Source organism: Bos mutus, chromosome 15, assembly GCF_027580195.1.
Source record: "Bos mutus isolate GX-2022 chromosome 15, NWIPB_WYAK_1.1, whole genome shotgun sequence".
Classification (NCBI taxonomy): Eukaryota; Metazoa; Chordata; class Mammalia; order Artiodactyla; family Bovidae; genus Bos; species Bos mutus.
Window position 1 is genome coordinate 13,155,676 of NC_091631.1, and position 5,886 is coordinate 13,161,561.

Genomic DNA, 5,886 nt, shown 5'->3' on the forward strand with positions numbered 1-5,886 from the left:
TGAGGGTGAAATTCAGACTTCAAAAATGATTTTTAGCACTCTCCCAGGATAATTATTATATTCGCCAAAGTTTGAGAGTCACTGTTTTCTATGAAACCCAAACGGGGGACTCAAGGTTGACATAATTCCCAGGTAATCTCCGAGCAGGAGTAGATCCGGATGAGCGGATGTGGGTGTGACTTGAGACTGGGAACCTTTACAGGAGCAGACTGAACCTTGAGCCAGGGGCCTGGGATCTTCACATTCCACTCCCAGCGCGCTCCTGCTCCCACCACAAGAAGGGACCATCTCACTTAGAGGCCGCTGCTCTGTGTGGACTTGAACCCTGCCACCACTTTTGGGCTGGACTGGCTAGGCTGTGTCCACATGTGAATCCCAAGTTCATAGGACACAAACTGCATCTTAGCCTTCTTCTGTCCTGGGCATCTGGCACCAGGGCTCATTTTATTTTATTTATTTATTTATTTTTTAACTTCTTTTTATTTTATATTAGAGTATAGTTGATTTACAATGTTGTGTTAGTTTCTGCTGCACAGCAAAGTGATTCAGTTATACATGTATCTATTCTTTTTTAAGGTTCTTTTCACATACAGGTTATTACAGAATATTGAGTACAGTTCCCTATGCTATAGGTCCTTGTTATCTATTTTAAATATAGTAGTGTGTATATATGTTAATCCCAACCTCCTAATTTATCCTTCCCCTACCTTTGCTTTCCCCTTTGGTAACTATGAATTTATTTTCTTTTTTTAAAATTTTATTTTATTTTTAAACTTTACAATATTGTATTAGTTTTGCCAAATATCGAAATGAATCCGCCACAGGTATACCTGTGTTCCTCATCCTGAACCCTCCACCCTCCTCCCTCCCCATACCCTCCCTCTGGGCCTTCCCAGTGCACCAGCCCCAAGCATCCAGTATTGTGCATCGAACCTGGACTGGCAATTCGTTTCATACATGATATTATACATGTTTCAATGCCATTCTCCCAAATCTTCCCACCCTCTCCCTCTCCAACAGAGTCCATAAGACTGTTCTGTACATCAGTGTCTCTTTTGCTGTCTCGTACATAGGGTTATTGTTACCATCTTTCTAAACTCTATATATATGTGTTAATAAAAATATGGAACGCTTCACAAATTTGCGTGTAATCCTTGCGCAAGGGCCATGCTAATCTTCTCTGTATCATTCCAATTTTAGTATATGTGCTGCCAAAGCGAGCACTAAACTTCATTTTCATATATTGAATTGCTTAAAGTGAATCCCATCTATATTCCCATACAGCAGAAGCATCACAAATCTCCACCTGCATAGACACACGCTCCAAACTTTTTATCTGTATGAGAATCACTGAAGGGAACATAAAGAGTCATTTATCATGTAATTGGGAATATAGTTGTAATTTTCAATTTCTTTGAAACTTATATCTCTTGCACCCTGCATATCTACCTTGTTGTTTGTTGGGAAACTAAGGAACGCATATTTAAATAGCTTGCTTTATTTTTACCATTCAACATTGAGACGTAAAATTAGGAAACATCAAAATCCCATAAATACTGGAGGAAATCAGGATCAATATCATGAAAAGAAAATTGATCCAAGAACTATGATTCTCATCTGAGATCTATAATGATCTGGCCTTGTGGAATTCAATTTTCCTAAGGCTTAATATCTTATTTTGTTAAATAAAAGATAATAACTTTTAAGCCCTCAAGGTAAGTACATAGAGAATTATTAAGTCAAAAATGAGCTAACCAACAGAATAACCATTCAGGTATAAATCAGAAGTTAACAAACCAAAAAGCTATTTGCAAGTCCTATAACTTGTTTGTACCTTAACTCCCTAGGAGAACTACTGGGCCTAACTACATATAACATTCTGCCTCCTTGATAATCTAGCTAGATTTTCTGCTTCTTTTACTCTACAATAACACAATCAATTCTTGGGTCTTTGCATTGACCACCACCATGTTATTCTGGTCTCAGTACCTGAATTAATCCTTGCCTACTGCCAGATTCAGTTCTTTACCATAGAATCTGGTCAATCCATGTTCTTAGACCATCTAAGAACATAATCTTTTGTTATAACTATTAGGGTTTAATTTTGATGGATAGTGAGAAGACCTACTTTTCACTAGACATGTAATATTTGGTTTTTGATTTCTTACCTCCATACAAATATCTGAAAATGAATACTTGGTGATAAATGACTCCATGGAGATTAACACAGCATCATCAAAATTTTATTTACATAATATTGAAAATTTCAAACTACTTTCATTGGTAACTGTGGCTGGTTAAGAAGGCTTATTCCTTAAAAGTGTGAGGAAGAAAATTTGTGATAATTAAGAATTCTTTTCTCATGTTCAGATGAGGTGTAAGGAATAGGAAAGGAATAAATTATTGCATTCATAAAATAAATTTTCTACTTGAAATATAATAAATATCAATGAACTATAATATAATTATTAAAATAACCAAACCTAAAGATTTCTGAACATAATGGAAATTATTTAATCTTTTTTTTTAACTTCTGATAACCTTGCCTTAAAAAAATTACATTGACTTTGAAACAATCCCAAAATATGGGGAATAATTAACAGAGCTGTAATCACTGTTATAAACCTCCTGAGAACAGTCACTGTAATAAAATTGGCGTAGTAAGTTCTACAGAAAAAAAAAAAATCTGGTGCAGCTAAACACGATTAATGATAAACCAACTAATTTCACATGCAAAGAATATTAAACAGTTGTGGACTTTGACTAGTATCAAACTTCCCATTAATCTGATCCTTTGATAAAAGCAGACACACCACAGTACCTTATCTTGCTCAAATATGCAAATCTCATAATCTCGCTGTTTTACAGTGAATTTTTGCTGGCTATTTAGAGTAGAAATAGACTCTGAAAAGTGGATGAGACATGGCTGTTGTTCTCTGACTCTTTGCAAACTCATGAGTGCCACACACACGGCTTCCGTGTTCTTCACTATCTCGAACTCATGGCCTTTGAGTGGATGATGCCATTCAACCATCTTATCCTCTGTCACCCCTTTCTCCTGTCCTCAGTCTTTCCCAGCATTAGAGTCTTTTCCAGTGTGTCAGCTCTTTGTATCAGGTGGCCAAAATATTGGAGCTTCAGCTTCAGCATTAGTTCTTGCAGTGAATATTCAGGATTGATTTCCTTCAGGGTTGACTGGTTTGATGTCCTTGCTGTCCAAGGGACTCTCAAGAGTCTTCTCCAGCACCACAATTTAAATCTATCAATTCTTCGGTCTCAGCCTTCTTTATGGTCCAACTCTCACATCTGTACATGATTACTAGAGAAAACAGCTTTGACAATATGAACCTTTGTCAGCAAGATGATATCTGTGCTTTTTAATAGGCTGTCTAGGTGTGTCACAGCTCTTCTTACAAGGAGCAAGCATCTTTTAATTTCATGGTTGCAGTCACCATCTGCAGTAATTTTGGAGCCCCCCGAAAATAAAGTCTGTCACTGTTTCCTCTTTTTATCCTTTCTATATGCCATGAAGTGATGGGACTGGATGCCATGATCTCAGTTTTCTGAATGCTGAGTTTTAAGCCAGCTTTTTCACTCTCCTCTTTCACCTTCATCAAGAGTCTCTTTAGTTCCTTTTCACTTTCTGTCATTAGAGTTGTATCATCTGCATATCTGAAGTTATTTATATTTCTCCTGGCAATCTTGATTACAGCTTTTGATTCATCTAGCCTGGCATTTCGCATGATGTACTCTGCATATAAGTTAAAAAAGTAGGGTGATAATACACAGCCTTGACACATTACTTTCCCAGTTTTGAACCAATCCATTGTTATATGTCCAGTTCTAATTGTAACTTTTTCACCTCCATACACGGTTCTTAGGAGGCAGGTAAGGTAGTCTGGTAATCCCATCACTTTAAGAATTTTCCATAGTTTGTTGTAATCTACACAGTCAAAGGCTTTAGTGTAGTCAATAAAGCAGAAGTAGAAGAAGTAGATTTTTTTTTTTTTCTGGAATTCCCTTTTGTTTTCCATGATCTAACAAATATTGGCAATTTGATCTCTGGTTCCTCTGCCTTTTCTAAATCCAGCTTGTACATCTGGAAATTCTTGGTCACAGACTGCTGAAGACTAGCTTGAATGATTTTGAGCATTGCCTTGCTAGCATGTGAAATGAATGCAATTTTCTAGTAGTTTGAACATTCTTTGGCATTACCCTTCTTTGGAATTGGAATGGAAACTGACCCTTTCTAGCCCTATGGCCACTGCTGAGTTTTCCAAATTTGCTGACATAGTGAGTGTAACAGTTTAACAGCATTATCTTTTAGGATTTGAAATAGCTCAGCTGCAATTCCGTCACCTCCTTTAGCTTTATTCACAGTAATGCTTCCTAAGACCCACTTGACTTCATTCTCTAGGGTGTCTTGCTCTAGATGAGTGACCACACCATCATGGCTATCCGGGTCATGAAGACCTTTTCGTATATGTCTTTTGTGCATTGTTGCCACCTTTTTCTTAATCTGTTCTGTTTCCGTTAGGTCCTTACCGTTTCTTTCCTTTATAGTGCCCATCCTTCCGTAAAATATTCCCTTGATATCTCCTATTTTCTTGAAGAGATCTCTAGTTTTTTTCCATTCTATTGTTTTTCTCTATTTCTTTGCATTGTTCACTTAAGCAGGTTTTTTATCTTTATCTCTCCTTGCTATTGTCTGGAATTCTGAGTTCAGTTGGGTTTGCTTTTCCCTTTCTCCCTTGCCTTTTGCTTCCCTTCTCAGCTGTTTGTAAAACCTCATTCAGACAACTACTTTGCCCTCTTGCATTTCTTTTTCTTTGGGTTGGGTTTTGTCACTGCCTTTTGTACAATGCTATGCACCTTTGTCTACAGTTCTTCAAGGAAGTCTGTCTACCAGATCTAATCCCTCGAATCTTTTCATCACCTCCACTGTCAAAGGTAGTTTCCAAGATTCTTAAGTGTAAATTCCAATGCTCAATCCTGATAGAAAAATTTGGAAACCTTTGGCCCGGTGCTACTGTGGAGATAATTTTTTCTAAGTAGCTTCAACAATGTGGCCAGTGTGTCTCCATGGCCTTGCAAATTGTAAGTAATTTGATGGCTAATGGTTATGCCTTCAGCTCTTTCATAAGTTCATTTTTTTTAAAATCAAAAATTGAGAGAAGTCAATAACATAATGCCTCACCCGCGTGTTTTCTGTCAATTGTGGAATCTTGATCCAAATAAAGGACAGGAAATGGGCCTAGTCCTTACGTTAGAGGAAGAATTGTGCTGTGCTAAGTCGCTTTAGTCGTGTTTGACTCTTTGCAACCCCATGGACTGTATAGTCTGCCAGGTTCCTCTGTCCATGGGATTTTCCAGGCAGGAATACTGGCGTGGGTTGCCATTTCTTCCTCCAGGGGATCTTCCTGACCCAGGGATCAAACCAGCGTCTCTTAGTTCTCCTGCATGGGCAGCAAGTTCTTTACCACTAATGCCACCTGGGAAGCCCCTAGAGGAAGGACACTACCCTTATATTATGCATCTTAAGTCCAGTGATTCAAAATGGTCTTTTTTACCTTGTAATGAACTATTTTTGATTTCAGTAATATTTCTCTGATGAAGCTTCTGCTTTTGCAGTGGCGATTACTAGGACCATGATGTTAAGTAGACAAAATGTACATTATTTATTTGGCCTGAGGTAGGTACCACCTGAGATTACTACCTTGTATATGCTTGAAATGTAACCATCAATTCTGCACTGCATTGTATTTCAAGGATCAACCTCTTTAAACCTTTGTTCTATGTTCTTTTTTACTGTACCTTTTTCTTTGTCTTTCCTTTTCCAGTTTTTCATTTTTATAGTCTCAGGGTTAGCCTCTTTAAAATTTGATG

General features: G+C 37.5%; 1 non-coding gene across 1 annotated transcript; it reads right to left on the reverse strand.

Annotated features, from left to right (window-relative positions):
- Positions 1-1,117: 1,117 nt before the first annotated feature.
- On the reverse strand, positions 1,118-1,224 carry LOC138991040 (U6 spliceosomal RNA). The gene has a single exon (XR_011467088.1). It is a non-coding gene; the product is annotated as a U6 spliceosomal RNA (small nuclear RNA).
- Between the last annotated feature and the right edge of the window lie 4,662 nt (positions 1,225-5,886).